The 17646-nt window shown below is 43.3% G+C and overlaps 2 protein-coding genes across 2 annotated transcripts in view; both read left to right on the top strand.

Annotated features, from left to right (window-relative positions):
• Nucleotides 1-17646, top strand: part of LOC306939097 (mitotic-spindle organizing protein 2-like) — a 109086-nt gene that overhangs the window by 20372 nt on the left and 71068 nt on the right. The window lies entirely within an intron of this gene.
• LOC306939096 (uncharacterized protein) overlaps nt 17348-17646 on the top strand; it is a 43133-nt gene continuing 42834 nt past the window's right edge. The window contains exon 1 of the mRNA XM_079523587.1: nt 17348-17468. The gene's annotated coding sequence lies outside the window, so the exon portion shown is untranslated. The remainder of the gene's footprint in view (nt 17469-17646) is intronic.

The following is a 17646-nucleotide window of genomic DNA, read 5'->3' as shown; positions in this document are numbered from 1 at the left end:
TTGCCTTGCCAGGTGGATAACTTTGTCAGCCCCGACATGACCCATGTCGTCATGCAGGTGTTTGAGCACAGTAGACTTCAGTTTACTGGGGAGAACGAGCTGTTTCCATTTTCCTGCTTGCCTGTATAGAATTCCTTTGTCCAGTTTGAGTCTGTTCCATTCATGTACTAGTCTCCTTGTCTCTTGTGGCATTTGTCTTTTGTCTTTGTCATTGGGGTTCCATCCCCTCCTCTTCAATGTCATCACCTCAGAGATTGCTGCATCCTCCTTTTGGGCAGCTCTGATGTCTTCTGGGGTAATAGTGGGGATTGTCACAGGGGGATCGTCGTCAACACCAGAAGAGAGTTGCAGTGCAGCCATCCATGGCACATCCTTCTCCGCCACTGCTTTGTTCCCCTGCCATATGGTGGAAACTACATCTGGGGGCAGAGTTTCAGTGTACTCCCCTATGTGACCATGAAGCTTTACTGGGTACCGTGACAGTGTGTCAGCGTCAGCATTCGCCTTGCCTGGCCTGTATTTTATGGTGAAGTGGAAATCTGCCAACTCACCCACCCAGCGATGTCCGACGGCGTTGAGTTTGGCTGTGCTCAACACATAAGTAAGGGGGTTATTGTCTGTGTACACGGTGAACGTGGGTGCATAGTAGAGATAATCCCGGAACTTATCGCAGATGGCCCACTTCAATGCCAGAAACTCGAGCTTGCCAGAATGGAGATGGTAATTCTTTTCTGCAGGCGTGAGTGTTCTGGATCCATAAGCGATGACGCGGAGTTTTCCCCCCTGCTGCTGATAGAGCACAGCCCCCAGACCTTCATTAGATGCGTCAGTATTTAACACAAAGGGCAAATTACAATCTGGGTAGGCTAAAATGGGTGGATTGGTCAACATGTCTACGAGGCGAGAGACGACAGCACTGTGTTCGGGGGTCCACTGGACAGGTGTATTAGAGGGGAGCTGGCCAGACTTTGTGACTTTTCTTTTGTGTGCATAGTTGTTATCTTTAACAGGTCTCTGGTTGGGCAGACTGGAACCCTCTGCAAGCTTGAATAGTGGCCGTGCAATCCTGGAAAAGTCCTGTATGTAGGATCTGTAATAGCCTAGGAAACCTAACAGACTTCTGACTTCTCCCACATTCTTTGGCTCTCTCTCTTTTTGCTGCAGCACTGCTTCCAGGTCTTTAGGGTCTATCTGGACACCTTCACTTGTCACTAGGCGTCCGATGTATCTCACTTCTCGTCTGAACAGCTCACATTTTTTTGGACGTAACTTGATGCCATGCTCTCGCAGGCGGCGGAGCACTCGCCTCAGGTCCTCCACGTGGTCTTGGAATGATTTAGAAAAACAAAGAACGTCGTCCAAATAGGGAGAACAGCATTCATCCCTCATGCCATCGAAGACACCCTCCATACATCTTTGAAAGGCCGCTGGGGCGTTGGTAAGGCCAAAGGGTAGGCGAAGCCACTCATATAATCCCCACGGGGTACTAAAAGCGGTCAGGTGCCTGGAACTCTCATCAACAAAGCCCTGGTGGTACGCGCTGCCTTGGTCGAGTATTGAGAACCAGGAGTAGCCTCCCAGGTTATCCAGCAGGTCTTGAATGCGTGGGAGCGGATGACGGTCAGGGACAGTTTTGCGGTTTAACTCCCTGAAGTCAATGCATAGACGCAAGCTCTTATCTTTTTTTCGGACACAAACCACGGGGGATGAGTAAGGTGAAGTGGACTTTCTTATCCAGCCATGGTCAAGCAGGTTCTGCACATATTCTTTTACCTCTCTGTACAGGGGTTTCGGGATTGCATTGTAGCGTTTTTGGACTGGTGTCTCATCATTTAGCTTAATTTTGAGTTGTAGGTTTGGGATGCAACCTATGTCAGAGTCATCCTTTGCAAAGGCATCTGACTCGTCGTATAACATGTTTTTGGCTATCTCTTGTTCCTCCTCTTCGAGGTGTGACAATTCAATAGGTGGGTGCCATTTATCTGGAGTCAGAGCGGAGCAGGTTTGAACAGTGGAACGGTTTATGGGCTTTGGGTTGTTGGAGGAATGGTTAATGGGTTTGGCCTCAGTAATTTCCTCTAGTGTGCCTAAAATGGTTCTCTGTGACAGATAGATGTCATGTTTAGTGAAATTCTGAATAGGGATTTTGGTGGTTTTAGATGAGCCATTGGGGACATCTACTAAAGTGGGAAAGGGGTCTAAACCCTCAGGGCAGTTGTTCTCTGGGCTCGGCTCAAATAGCATTGTTCCGCCACGGGGCCATGCTCTGACTCTGCACTTCACCTCACATATTTGACCAGAAGGGATAGTTAGTCCTTTCTTTCCAACTCGCACAGTGTACTGAGGAGGTGTTTCATCAGGGGGCAGCATCTGGAGAACAGAAATAAGGGTTTCCACTGTGCTTTCACTGACACTCATGGCTTCCTTCAGTATTGCAGTCAGATCCACCTGTTCTGTGTTCTCTTTGATCATCTCTGCAATGACATTGCTACCTAACAGGGGACAGTTAACACAGTTCTGACTGATTAATATGGGCACCTGTATGTCAGCATGTCCATGGTTCTCACTGTGTATCTGTAAGTCAACGTAAGCCCATCCATCAAAGGGAACCGCCGTGCCATTTGCTGCAGATATTTTGAGGGGTTTATCTGTGAATAGGGATGAGAGTGGCTGTATTTTGACACTAGGCAATGCTTCCTCTACCCACGCTCTCCCCACCATAGTCACTTGGGCCCCTGAGTCGAGCAGCATTTGGAGAGGGACCCCATTGATTGTACATGAGACCATACATCGCTTGCCAATTAGTTGTGCTACACGTTTTCTTGGTGTTGGCTGGCACTGTGTAGTTGGTTTTCCTGGGTTTACTATTTCAACTGAGTTAACCTGTACTGGAGACTTGTTACTGGCGACGGTCACTGGCAGCCTCACACCAGTGACCTCCTCTCGTTTCCCGATGCCTTTCTCTGCAGACAGCCAACGGCTCTATGTCCTTCCTGACCACATATGAAACAGTGAGGACAATGTTTAATGTTCTTTTGCACACAGTCCTGACATCGGCCCCTGGTCTCAGCTGTTTGGGGTCGAATTGAGGGTCGGTTCGGGGGTGGATCTGGGTTCACAGGAGTCGTAGATTCTGTGGGTTTGAGAACCTGGGCAAAATGTTTGGTCAGTGAGGACACTTGTGCGGTCAGTTCTAGAATGGCAGCACGGTTAGCCTGTAATTCAGAGTCAACTTGGGTCTGTTTAGTCTGGTCAGTCTGCTCAGTCTGAGCTGTACTTACAGTCACTGGTCGGGGTTTAATCACAGTACCAAGGCGTCTTAACCTCTCTGCCTCCTCACTGGTGGACTTAGTGATCTGTTCTAGGAGAAGGTCATCATTAACCTGCAAGTCTGTGAGGAAAGGTTTGAGATCACATCTGACATGGTTATTTTTTTCATTCAACCCTTGGTAGAGTGTGTGAAGGAATGTACCCTGAACAAGCTTTCTGTCATAACAAAAATCTGCACCTGGCTGTTGTGACTCAAAAACAACTCTCTGTTTTAGACCCATGATTCTATACAAAAACTGCTGTGGGCCCTCTTTGTCTTGCTGTCTGGCAGTACTAAGCTCCTGAAAAAGCTCAGTGCTGTTTTTGTCTCTGATATGGGAACGGAGAAACCGTTTTAACTCACTCATAGTAAGGTCATCTTTGTTAGTTAACATTTCTCTGAATGTACCAGGTTTAGTGATCTTAAGCACAGTGCGGATAACCTCGGACTCACTAAACCCTTCATGTAACCCTTCATCCATCTGTTTACAAAGGCTACTGAATGACATTTCAGACCCTGTGTCAGAAATCTGTCCACCATAAAGTTTAAACTCTCTGCGTGGAAACAGAGCAGCTACATCAGTCAATCTCACCACCTGCTCACCACTACTGGAGGACGGACTGGCACGGCCAGGAGGGGCACCACCTGCACTGTTGGTGATGGATCTGGCTGGCGATATAGTGGCAAGGTTCCTGGTTGGTGTGCTAGTGTCTCTGTCCATAGTCGGTGGAGGTGCGTAAATGTCTCTTTCCCTGGGTGGGGACAGCAGGTGACTGTCCATGGTCGCTGTAGTTGAACTGGTCTGTTGAGTCGCTGCATCTTCTGTCTGGAGAGGTGCAGTCTCAACCACTCTTCTCACGTCCGCTCCTTCCACCGTACCTCTTCCATCCAGGAGTCGGAACATGTCATCGATCATGTCGTTGAGGGGAAGGATTTGAGACATGCCTTCATCCTCCATTTCTTTCAACTTGTCACCTTTCAGGTAGTCGACAATCAAATCATACAGTTCTGGTTCACTCAAAGCCGCAAGCTCCTCAGCTTCTCTGTATTCATCAACAGCACTGGCAACAGTCTGTAGCTGACTGGTACTCAAGGCTAAGAGTCTCTTCTGGATTGTGAATATCAGCATCCGTCGTGGGGTTGTGGTAGTAGCCATCTTTAGCGCCCGTGGTCTCTACTCTCTGGATGACGCACAGAAATGCAGCCTTCCCTGAAGCTTTAGACACAGGTTCTCTCCGTGGCAGTTCCCACTTTCCCAGCTAGGTGGCGCTGTATCCCGGACGAGCCCCCAATTGTTACCGGCCTCAGACCTAGGGGAGTCTGGGTCGGTACAAGCGATACACAGGCTTGAATGCGCTGTGGATCTGTGAAAAACGAGGAATGGGACGCATTCTTTAGTGTTGCGTAGCTCGGTCTGCAGCGGTTTATTACTCACTCAATGTATCAACATTCAGTAATAAAATATATCAAAATAATAACAGACATCTTACTTCACAATAGCTCCAAAAGTACAAAAGACAATAAACCAAATAAATCAAAAATAAACTGTATCCTTCATAAAACCAAAAATAAAGTATTGTGCACTTTATAACCCTTTTGACACAATATCAATCTGTATTCTTACTCTCAACATACACACTTAATACTGTAGTCAGAACACTCAGATTCCATTTATCATCATAACAATACATTTCCTGTCAGAACACTCAGATTGCATTTATCATCATAACAATAATACATTTCCTGAATCTAATACTCTTCTTCATTTACACCACCAGCTCAAATACACATTCAAAAGAACACGTTTTCATCCCGACACGCACGCACGCACGCACGTGCGTGCGCATGCGCACCACGTGTGCTGTCTGTGTTGTAACACAGTGTAAAACCACCTGGCTAACTACCTGGCAGCAGCCATTATTCAACTCAATCAAAACAATAAAACTACTGGTCCAAACTCACTTCAAGTACACTCAAAACGTTACAAAACATGTCACTGACAGTTCACAGTAGTTTCAACATCATTAGGCATGTTTAGATATCATATTTATACCTGTGAAAAACGAGGAATGGGACACATTCTTTAGTGTTGCGTAGCTCGGTCTGCAGCGGTTTATTACTGACTGCGCATGTGCGGGACCGAGACTATAGGCAGTTCCTCTATGATTCACAGAAGCGCATGAGCGCCATCTATTGACTAGGAAGTCTAATAAGATGTGGCATCTCATAGAAAAGTGTCAATACTGTTAGAATAGTTCTAATAAATCTTTAAAAATGGGGGGTGTATGTTTTAGTGCAAAACTACAATAGAGGCTATTTCTGAACCCTCTACATCCACTTGTCAATAACAGACAATAGGGCATTATCAGTACAGCGTGAATGACTCACCTGAGTGACCTCATGTTGGGCTGGTGATAATGAGTCTGTGTTCTCGTGCAATGACCTTGAAGAAAGTCTATTTGATTTTATCCTAGCTTGCTCCTGGAGATACTCGCTTGTCCGGCTGTGAGTGCTTTGGCGTGATGGAGGGCTACGAGTGCAGCTGCGGCGATCTTCCTCCTCTGCTGCAGCAGCTTCCAGTATCTCTGCTTCAGCAGCAGCAGCTGCTGCCTCTTCCTCCACATGTAGAACTTTCAGTGTGGCGTCCAGCGTTAAAGCCTCTGCTTGCAGTCGGACCTTCTCTATATTAATTTCCAGCTCCTTTGTGGCAAAATAAACACGAGCCTGTGCTGCTTCGGCTTTAGCACGTGCCCGAGCTGCTGCAGAACTGACTGATCTTCTTGATGAGCTTGTGCTTTTTGATCTCACACTAGATGTCTTCTCACTGTTCTGATCGGCCATGGCTGCACTGTGGTGCACTTATAATGCTTGTTGTCCAGCTGCTGTCTTGTCTTTTTACTGTACTGTCCTCGCTACGTGTACATTAGTGTACATAGTTAGACAGTCAGCCAAACTCCTTTAAAAATGAGATGGGAGTCAGGATGTAGCGTCCAAGCTCCAGTATTTAATGTCACACTTCATATCACCAATAAATGGAGTAAAACTATAAAAAGGAAAGAAAAAGACAGGCTGTAACAACCATCAAACAAGCAGGTGAACACACTGAGCTATAATATACACACAATCTCAATCTATCATAGCACATGTGGAAATAAAACAATTAGGCCTATGCATGAACACACTATAAAGTTTGCATACCAAAACAGTGAAAATAAATCGATTATGCATGAACACACATCATAAAGTTGCATACCAAATCAGAAACTACATGTACTGACATAAGAACATGAAAAGTTCCCACTTACAGACAATGCTGTCGACTGCACAACAAGAGATGGTGTAATGAGGGTTTTCAGAGCACACACATAATTAACAGCACATACACCTGTGTGCTTCTCCTAATCAGGGCAATACACAGCACCTGTTCTATATAATGAATTGAATGACCAGTAAGTGGCTCTGGTAACACTTTGCCAGGGCAGAACAATGACTGTTGGTAGGGCGTTCCACATTTTGGTGGCATAGGAGCGAAAATAATTTAGTCCCTTGTGTGTGCCGAATCTGGGTTGAACATGATTCGTTGCACTCCCTCTGGTGTTGTGGGTGTGGACTTCGTTAACATTAAGGAAGTATCTACACAGGTACATGGGTATCTTGGTGGAGTATCGAATCTTGTGGACCAGACCCATTGCAAGATGCTGTACTCTGTCGCCGACCCTAAGCCATGCCAGTCTGTCAAAGTGGGCAGGGGTGAGGTGGGTTCGGGGGGTGAGGCCAAGTAGGAGCCTGACCAGTTTGTTTTGGGAGGTCTGGAGCCTAGTTTTAAGGGCCTTTGAGGTGCTGTGGTACCAGGAGGTGCATGCATAGTCAAAGAAGCCTTGTACAAGGGCTCCTGTTAAGGTCTTCAAGGTGTTTTTGTCGACCAGTGAGGAGATCCTGTAAAGGAATCTTGTTCTTTGGTTGACTTTTTTGATTACGTTGGTGGCCATTTTATCACCGGAAAGATTAGCCTCCAGGATGGAACCTAGGTAGGTAATTTCATCTTTACGTGTGATAACATTGTCACCCACTCTAACCAAGAAGCCATTTGCCTTGCTGAGATTACTATTAGATCCAAAGAGAATGGATTCAGTTTTTCCCAGGTGTAAAGCTAGTTTGTTATCAGCGAGCCAGGTGCAGATTCTACCGAGTTCAGAGCTGAGGGCATTTTCAACCTGCAGTTTGTCCCTGTCCGAGACCAGCAGTGCCGAGTCATCTGCGAACAGGAACAAGTTGCAGTCACAAGCTGAAGTCATGTCGTTAACATATATTAGGAACAGTAGAGGCCCTAGTATGCTTCCTTGTGGAACGCCACAGCTCACTGGGAGGGGGGGGGGACAGTGTTCCGTTCACTTCCACCATCTGTTCTCTCCCCTCCAGGTAGGATTGCATCCAGCTCGCTGATGTGCTATCGAAACCAATTGCTTTTAGCTTGTTAACCAGTATGGAGTGGTTCACTGTGTCAAAAGCCTTTTGGAGGTCCAGCATGACCATGCCGCAGTATTTGCCAGCGTCCACCTCTTGTTTGATGTGGTCGCTCAAATAGAAAAGGCATGTGTCAGTGGAGTGGGATGTTCTGAAGCCAGATTGGAACTCGTACAATAATTTATTAGTGGCAAGATACTTTTCAACCTGTTCATAGACTATTTTTTCCATCACTTTCGAGATGGAGCTTAGAATAGAAATAGGGCGGTAGTTGCCGGGGTCTAATTTACTCCCTTTCTTGTGCAGGGGGGTTACTTTGGCCATTTTGAAATCTAGGGGGACCTGTCCCTGTTTGATGGAGAGGTTTACTATGTGGGTGATGATTGGAGCTATAGAGATGGCTGAGTCTCTGAGAAATTTGGAGGGAATATTGTCATGGCCAGTGGCCTTGTGGGGTTGGAGGGCACTCAGTTTCTTAAGTACCTCATCAGTTGTTACCATAACTAATTTAAAATCGTCTTTACAAACACCTAGGTTTCTGTAGAAGGTTTTAATGTGCTCTACACCAAAGAGCCCAGAGTGGGAGGGCAGATTGTTAACCAGCGTTGTTGATATGTTTGTAAAGAAGATGTTCAAGTAGTTGGCCACATCAAGCTTGTCAGTGATGAGAGTGTTGTTCGCTTTAATGTTTGTTTGAAAACTTGGTTTTCAGTTTCTGACTATAGCCTAATTGGTTGTTGAGTAGCTTCCAGAGCTCTCGAGGATTGTTTTTGTTTTCCTCAGCTTTATTATTAATAAAGTTACTTTTGGCGGATTTGATCATGGCAGTAACATTATTTCTTAGCCTGTTTCGTTGCATGTTGATATCCTTACATTTATGTGTTATACTGTATACTCTGAAGAAGGCATTTTGTGCCAAAACGTTGGTCATCTTGAAATAAAAGTTTTTTGCATCGTGACTACGAGCTGTGTGATCTCTCCTTCCTTTACAAGTTTATATACCGTGGTCAGCACCTCCCTACTGTTGATGTGTGCTCCTACCTCTTTGTTTGTGTTGTATACCAACATGTGTGTGTGTGTGTGTGTGTGTGTGTGTGTGTGTGTGTGTGTGTGTGTGTGTGTGTGTGTGTGTGTGTGTGTGTGTGTGTGTGTGTGTGTGTGTGTGTGTGTGTGTGTGTGTGTGTGTGTGTCCGTCCGTCCATGAGCTACATTTTTCCATGTTCAGATAACCCATGAGTGCTCGCACGCACACAGCTGAATACATTTTTGTTAAAAAAAAACCTTGTTTGGTGGATCTCATATGTTTGGTATGTCAAAAATGTTACACATCACCATTTAAAAAGTACTGAAACTGTGCCATTCATTAGTAAACGCTGCCCCACTCTCGAACCACAGAGATATGCCGACCAATAACCTGATAGAATAAGCTTGTCTAACAAAATGTGTGTGTGTGTGTGTGTGTGTGTGTGTGTGTGTGGCTCGCTGATAACAAACTATCTTTACACCTGGGAAAAACTGAATCCATTCTCTTTGGATCTAATAGTAATCTCAGCAAGGCAAATGACTTCGTGGTTAGAGTGGGTGACAATGTTATCACACGTAAAGATGAAATTACCTACCTAGGTTCCATCCTGGAGGCTAATCTTTCCGGTGATAAAATGGCCACCAACGTAATCAAAAAAGTCAACCAAAGAACAAGATTCCTTTACAGGATCTCCTCACTGGTCAACAAAAACACCTTGAAGACCTTAACAGGAGCCCTCGTACAAGGTTTCTTTGACTATGTATAGGTTTCTTTGGTATCCTGGTACCACAGCACCTCAAAGGCCCTTAAAACTAGGCTCCAGACTTCCCAAAACAAACTGGTCAGGCTCCTACTTGGCCTCACCCCCCGAACCCACCTCACCCCTGCCCACTTCGACAGGCTGGAATGGCTTAGGGTCGACGACAGAGTACAGCATCTTGCAATGGGTCTGGTCCACAAGATTCGATACACCACCAAGATACCCATGATACTTCCTTAATGTTAACGAAGTCCACACCCACAACACCAGAGGGAGTGCAACGAACCATGTACAACCCAGATTCGGCACAAACAAGGGACTAAATTCTTTTCGCTCCTATGCCACCGAAATGTGGAACGCCCTACCAACTGTCATTAAGACATGCGAATCCCTTGACTCCTTCAAAACTGCTCTCAAAGGGCACCTACGGACGGCTGCAATTCGAAACTGGCCCCTGTAAAATCGGAATCCCTCAAACACGAACGCAAGGACAACAAAGAGACGGTCGCGGCCACACAGCCAACTCAAGGTATGGCCACTGAGCCGACTTGGGGACCCAACGCAAGGACAACACAAGAGACGGTCATGGCCACACAGCCAACTCAAGGTACGGCCACGGAGCCGACTTGGGGACCCAACGCAGCTCCTCCAAGGAAAACAAACAAATTAACGGAGCTGAAAGTGAATCCCCCCCACCGCCCACCCCTTTTTTTTCCCTCACTGTATATGTTTCTTTTCCCTTTTTACCTCCTTTATGATGAATTCCTGTGTCTATAGAAGTGTCTATTTGTACGTCTCTAAATGTTTTGATGATTTGAACATGGTGGACCCTATTGTAAACAAGTGTAATGCTTAATTGGGTCGTCCACTCACAGTTAACAGCCTTTGTATTGAGTTTGTGCTTGAAATGTACTGTAATTCTGCAACTGTTAATAAATTCTTCAATCAATCAATCAAACCTCCCAGAAACAAAGATTTGAGTTAAAAACGTTCACTCTGAAAGAATATATATTCAAAGATTTGTGACACATTTTCACGATTTTTCAAAAATAGCAGACCTACAAGCTCGTAGATGAGCTTGTAGATCATGTTTAAAACACCAAAAGGGGTTCCCGCCCAGAATGGCTTAACATTCTCAATCTGTGTTCTATCACAATTGAAAGACGTCACCGACTCCTGCACTGAAATACAAAGAAAAGGGGCACCTTTTCAACCTGTTTACATGGCAGTAAACCCTAATCAAAACTAGATTAGGGACCCTCCCTCAGTTAAATGGTTTAGGCTGCTGCCTGCTAGTTGAAAATGTTGAACATGTTGTTGTTTTTAACCTCCTGCTCTCTTACTGTATGTTGGTTGCTTTCTCTTACACAGCTGTATAGGTGTGCAAAGGGATGTTTTTCGATACACAGTTGTACTAGTTTACGCCAGTAAATGTCATTTTGAATATCATAATGTGTGTTCACTGGAGAGAACTGTATGTTCCGACAATGCATTAAGCCATTTAGACCTGACGTCGAGATTTAAAAAATGTCTTCTAAATTCTGACAGTTTTCTGAAATACCTCATGTTTCTGTATCAGTGGTGCTCAATATTTCATGTCATGGACCCCAAAAATGATATGTAATTGGCCTCCGACCCCCATCTGAAAATATGTTGTTCCAGGCACCCCCCCAGAAGCAAAGATTTGAGTTCAAAACTGTTCAGAATATAGATTCAAAACATGAGCTTGTAGATCTGCTATTTTTCAATAGCTAAAGTATAACAAGGATAATAATCTGTTAATAATTCACTGTGTCAGTGAATAGAAGTTTGTACACAAATCACCACCACCAGCACCAGTGAGCCAATACATAGAAATAGGATAGGTTTGACTTTCAAATTAGCAGAAGGTCACACAGTTGTTACTAAGGTAATGAACTCTTACTCCAACACGCTCAAGGGGTTCCAATGTGTATTACTTGTAATTGTCATATACTTGAGAGAATTAGGTGTCTGTGTATAGTACAGTATGTGGTAGGTTAGGTAGTAGATAGTATTGATTGATTAAATACTTTATTACATTTCTGCGTGATAATATATTCAATCAATCAATACTACTACTCTACTACCTAACCTACCTACCACATAATATACTAAACCCAATTTACGTGAAATGAGAGTGAAATTGGATCAGAAAAGTTGAAAAAACAGAGGCTTAACTCAGGTAATGAACAGACATTGTTCAGTTTGAGTATGTTAAATCAATATAGTAACACCTGCTATGCATCCCATGTCTATCATGCATTAGAAACATACTTATAATGCACTATTATCTGCTTAAGACACTATAAATGGTCTTTTAAGTAGAAAGGACATCAATCCTATGCAATACAAAAAGACTGTGAAAGTAAATTATTTTTATTTTCCTCTTTACAGGTCATAACATACAGATTAGATTTGAGGTGAAACTAAATATATTTCACGTTTTACCAGTTTGGCGGGGTTCTGCAGGATCATTTAGGAGGTCAAAATTAAAATCCTGATTCCTGAATATTCTCGTCAACGATGAAAACAGTTTGAGTTCTTACCAGTACGAAATATTTTATCTTATGATCCATTCTTATTGGGTTTTTTGTTTTGTTTTTAATATTACAACTATGAGAATTAACTTGGGAATCATAGGTGTGTTACAGTGTTACAAAGCCTGCCAGTGCTGTGTGCTTATAAATATTGTTATAATTTATAAACCAGAATAGGTATTTGCTTATAACTTTTATAGACATGGGATACATGTGAATAGTAGTGTTACCAAAAATCATATATAAGATACTGTATACCACTTTAGAGTGTACCCGTTCTTTTTGTGGACTCAGGAAATGTACCAAATCTAGTTTTGATATTAGTGCCACCATATAACATATTATGGAATAACTTAACATTTCAATAATATAGCATTATAGCCCATGTTTCAAACAAGTCCACTCTAAAAGAATAAACACAGTTCCATCAAGATAGCGAACAACTTTATGTATTGATACCATAGAAGATTATAATGGGTTCAAGTATGGAGCAAAAGGCAGATACATTTACAGTACGTTCAAAAGGATTGTTACTCATTAGTGCCACCCTGTGTTCAATTGTGGAATTTATCCGGAAGGTACTGGACCACACAGTGCTGCCAGGGTATTCACTACTTATAGTAGTCACTTCTACATCAGTTCTTTTTTTTGCAATTACTTAGGCTTATAACAAATAGTGCTCTTCCTACTTCCTCTTAAAACACAAATGTACACTTTGTTGTGTAAGCTTCATTACTTCAACAATACAGCTTTATGCCATACATACACACACCTGGAAAATCAGCATTAGAGCAAATCAATTCGAAGCGCATTTGCAAATATGCAAATTTAAACCCTGCCTGGCAGAATCGGTACTACCGCCCTAGTCGATATGTAAAAGGACTTGGGGAGAAGCATTCTGAAGATGCTAATAGTGCAAAAGGTGCTGCATGAAATCTTTAAACTGTGGGGAAACCATCTCACTGGCAACCATGCATACAAACAACAGGTACTATGTAGTTGCATAAAGTTAAAGTATAAAAGGTAATGCAGTTAACTGATACATACAGTTTAGTATATGTACCCACACACAGAACAGTATTTAAACAGTGCAAAAGCTAAGGCACAGAGAAACTTTGGGAACAGTGACACAGTAGAGGCATATATTAAGCCCAGCCATAACTGTAAGGTCATTACACACTGGCGAATTAGCGACGCGATGCGAATGTCTGTCGCATTTTCGCACATTCGCCACTGATGTGGAAGCTTGTATTGACTTCAATTGGTTTTAAAAAAGGCGAATTATTCGCACGAATAAATCGCGTCCTCTCAGAGGAGGCGAGGGGGGCGTCCTGGTCAGTGTGACATCACTTCCTCTCAGAGGAGAGCAGGGCTTCCTGTGCAGCGTGTTGTCTGGACTGGAAGGAGCAGACGAGGATGAGGAGGATGAAGACGATGAGGTAGTAGAGGATTGTGTGCAGGACGGACGCTGGACTGGACACACTTCTGTTGCCAAGGACACCTGACGATGGAGACAGGGTGAGAGAGAGAGAGAGAGAAATTAGATGCCACACGTTTAAAGGAGCACTTCACCCATTTGCAACCTTATCTTCATATAATTGGTTATCATGCTACAGTATGCGAATTACCCTATTGTACTGAATATTTCCAAAGGAAATATCATAAAAAAACGGTATTATAATCGGGGACTAGAGTACTTGACATTCAATGTTCTTTTTCCACAAATGAGTCTTGAAAAATGGGGGTCGTCTTATATTCGGCACAATACAGTATACACTCTTTGTCCCATTGGTGGAATGTGGACAGTTCAGCCAGAAACCTTTCTACCAAAGACAGCGGGATTCCAAGCAGCTTTTCGGCCTTTCTCTTCCTGGAAAGTAAGCATTTTGAAATATTATTGTTTGTTAAAATCTTGTCTGAAGTGTCCAAACCGTCCACAGACCTCTGAGACACAGAGTGAGACAGACATGGTGCCATCTTATGAGCATTAGTGAAGACCAATTCAAATATGAAGATAAGGCAGACACCTCTGGTACTGTAGCTTCGTCATTACAGGGTCTGTCTATGGTCTGTTAGAACTGAAATCCACAGAATTTTGTTTGAAACAAAACCACAGAAAGCTGCGAAAATAATTCAGCAGGGCTTCAGAACGTAACAGCAAACATTGGACACTGGAAGACGGGCAGACACTAGCAACTAAAATGAAATGGAATGGAATCTTCACTGGTGAAAAATATTCCAGTATATCCAAATACATTTTCTTTGCATGACAAAAGGTATACGACGAGGTATACAGGATGTCTTAATATAGCATCAAAATAGGTTTAACACTTTAACCCGAAGATACATTTAAAATTACCTGGAATCTTCCCAGTTTGATCCCAGTAGTAGGAGGAAGAGGTGGAGGGACCGACTCTTCATCCAAAGAGAAAGGAACTGAAAGACAGACACATATTTAGACAGAAACAGACAGTAGCGTTCTATTGGAGATCTCCACCAACCAATACATGTGATTTTGATGCAGGGGTTAAAACAGCCTGTAATAAAGATACGCTCCTACGACTGCTTTGGAAAACAATACGGGGTATGCGAATGCATGAAGTGAGTGGCAAATCGAGTGGCACAGTGAGTGGCATTAGTGAGTTTAACGTCATTTAACGTTGTTTAATGCAATCAGATGCAAACCTTTCTGTTTGGTGTATGGGCTGTCAAGGCCAGAAAGTAGTTTTTTGCCATTCAGTAGGCGCCCCCGCCTACTGATAATTGTAGTGGAGTAAAAGTACAATATTTTCTCTCCAAGTGGAGTAGAAGTTAATGTGTTGCAAATCAGGAAATACTCACACACTGGCGAATTAGCGACGCGATGCGAATGTCTGTCGCATGTTCGCCACTGATGTGGAAGCTTGCATTGACTTCAATTGGTTTTAAAAAAAAAGGCGAATTATTCGCACGAATAATTTTCTGCGGGACAGCGGGATTCCAAGCAGCTTTTCGGCCTTTCTCTTCCTGGAAAGTAAGCATTTTGAAATATTAGTTTGTTAAAATCTTGTCTGAAGTGTTGTCTGAAGTGTACCACCCGACTGTCTGTCTGTATGTCTGTCTGCCTGTCTACCTACCTATCAGAGAGAGAGAGAGAGAGAGGAGCTGTAGCTTACGTCACCGTTAACGAAGATCACGCTTATTTCTGCTGTAATTCAATTAGTCAGATCATAACCATTGAATTATAAGATAATGTTTACCACACAGGAAAATAACAGATGGGATGAGAAAAACTGAAAAAGCCTACAAAACAAACTGTGCTTCAGAAGAACAGAGGCCATGGTATTTAAAAACACCACTGGAATGTCAGTACATTATTAAATCTGTATCATCTGTACTTTTGTCAGGACAGGAGATGTATTTTAACCCATTAAAACCAAGAATGCCTCTTTTAGCATCTGCTATTCAAAACTAGCAGATGAACAACGTCACAGCGTGCCACTTGTGCATCTCATATTTTTGAACATTCCTTTTTTTTTAATCGTGAAAGTGTGAGGAGAGCTACTGATTTAGAAGGCATTTGTAGAATCTGCGTCAGGTCTCAATGGGTTTGTTCTCTGTATCACTTGCCTACTTCTGAAAAGGCAGTATGGCTAGTGTTAGGATGATTAAGATTAAGATGATAAGGATGACTAGGATTAGGACAAGGGAGTTAGGATAAGGAGTAGAGCACCGAAGTCCTGACGTCACTGTCAGTAGAGGGCGTCAGTCCCCAGGTTCGTGTACTTTTTATTTGCATTGTAATCTCCATAGGGGGATTTTAGATCGCCTCATATAAGAACTGTGTTTCAAAAAATACATGAACCTGGGGACTGACGCCCTCTACTGAAAGTGACGTCAGACTTCGGTGCTCTACTTCAGTTACTCGGTTATGATTCATCAGTTCAATTACTATAGAACGCTACAGTGTGTTACAGTCCTAAAACAATAACAATAATCTTGAGTTTCATACTTTCATTAAATAACTCTGTCTCTCTCCGTGCACACACACACACACACACACACACACACACACACACACACACACACACACACACACACACACACACACACACACACACACACACACACACACACACACACACACAGGTTGTACTGTACTGTAACTAAATTAAACTAGTCAAAAATATCTCTACTGAAAATGTATTTTACTCACCCGTGACCCGTCAAACGTTATGTGGCAGCTCTCTCCCCTCCCCGTCGTCACCCTCTTGCGCCTCATGCTCGTAGAACCCTGGAATCTCGAGTCCGTCATCGTCCCGCCTCCCGTTTGTGTTTATGAAAGCAAGCCCGTCGACACACACAGACACACACAGACACACACACACACACACACACACACACACACACACAATTAGACATGTAGAGATGTTATAGGCTACTGGGAATCAGGAAATTCTCAAAGCTAATTATGCATTAAAGTTGTGCAACTCACCTGCCAAAGAAATAACGGCATGCGTCACGGATCCAGTAGAAGACATAAACTGGTAATAAAGCCAGTACAATTATGATCGCATTAAATAACCACACGGCTGACCGACTACACGCCACGCCCAACGGACTCGTCCCCACGCCCAATGTAGAAGACGACCAAAGTTACGACAACAGGGAAGTTGCTCCGTGGGGATGTTTAGGTTCACGCTTAAGTTTATGGCAAATATCTGTCCCATAATTGGAGAAGCGTGGCATCCATACACTATATATATACTATATACTATAGCAGTCGCGCTTCCAAGAGTTGGCGTCTCACAGTGATGACGTCATGCCGCCTCTAGCTAATCATAACGTATCATGATAAAGGCCCCTCTCTATCCTGATTGGATGAAGGCTGGGCCACCTAGAGAAAAACGAAACCTATGGTTTTTTGACCCCGAGGTTAACTGGGGACAGGAAGGAACTCCTTATATGGAAATCACTGAATATAGCCTACCTGTAGCTGTCCCAGCAATGGGTATTTTGTAATATTTGATTTTATTACTTGCCTTTCTGAAAGTGTATAATGTGAACATTGTATGTATTTTTATTTGGGTAATATAGTGTATTTGTATGCTGTGTGTGGTGCCTGGTCTTTTATTGCTGTTCATTATGACCTGTTGAGGGCAGGTAGGTGTAGTCAGAGCCATATAAAGGCTCTGGGTGTAGTGCCCTGTGATTAGAGTGAAGCAGCATTGATTGCACCTGTGTGAGCTAAGCTCAGTCAGAACAAACAGAGTTGCAGTGGTGTAAGGAGCTCTTGTTAAACAAGAGTGTCCTTAAAATAAATAAAGATTAAAATTAACTAACTCCTAAAATAATTGGCAGAAGGTGCACACGGTATGTTACATGTTGTTGTTTTGTTTGTAAACAGTATTGTCTTTTCATCGTTTGTTTGAACATGTGAATGTAATGGACATTTCATTGTGTTTGTTTATAATGTGGACGATTTCATGATTATGGACACTTAAAAGAGACAGCTCGACTGTCAAAGAGGACATTCATAATTCATATGCAT

This window comes from Electrona antarctica, assembly GCF_951216825.1.
Source record: "Electrona antarctica genome assembly, chromosome: 16".
Taxonomy (NCBI): domain Eukaryota; kingdom Metazoa; phylum Chordata; class Actinopteri; order Myctophiformes; family Myctophidae; genus Electrona; species Electrona antarctica.
This window is presented reverse-complemented; position numbering and strand designations above follow the sequence as displayed.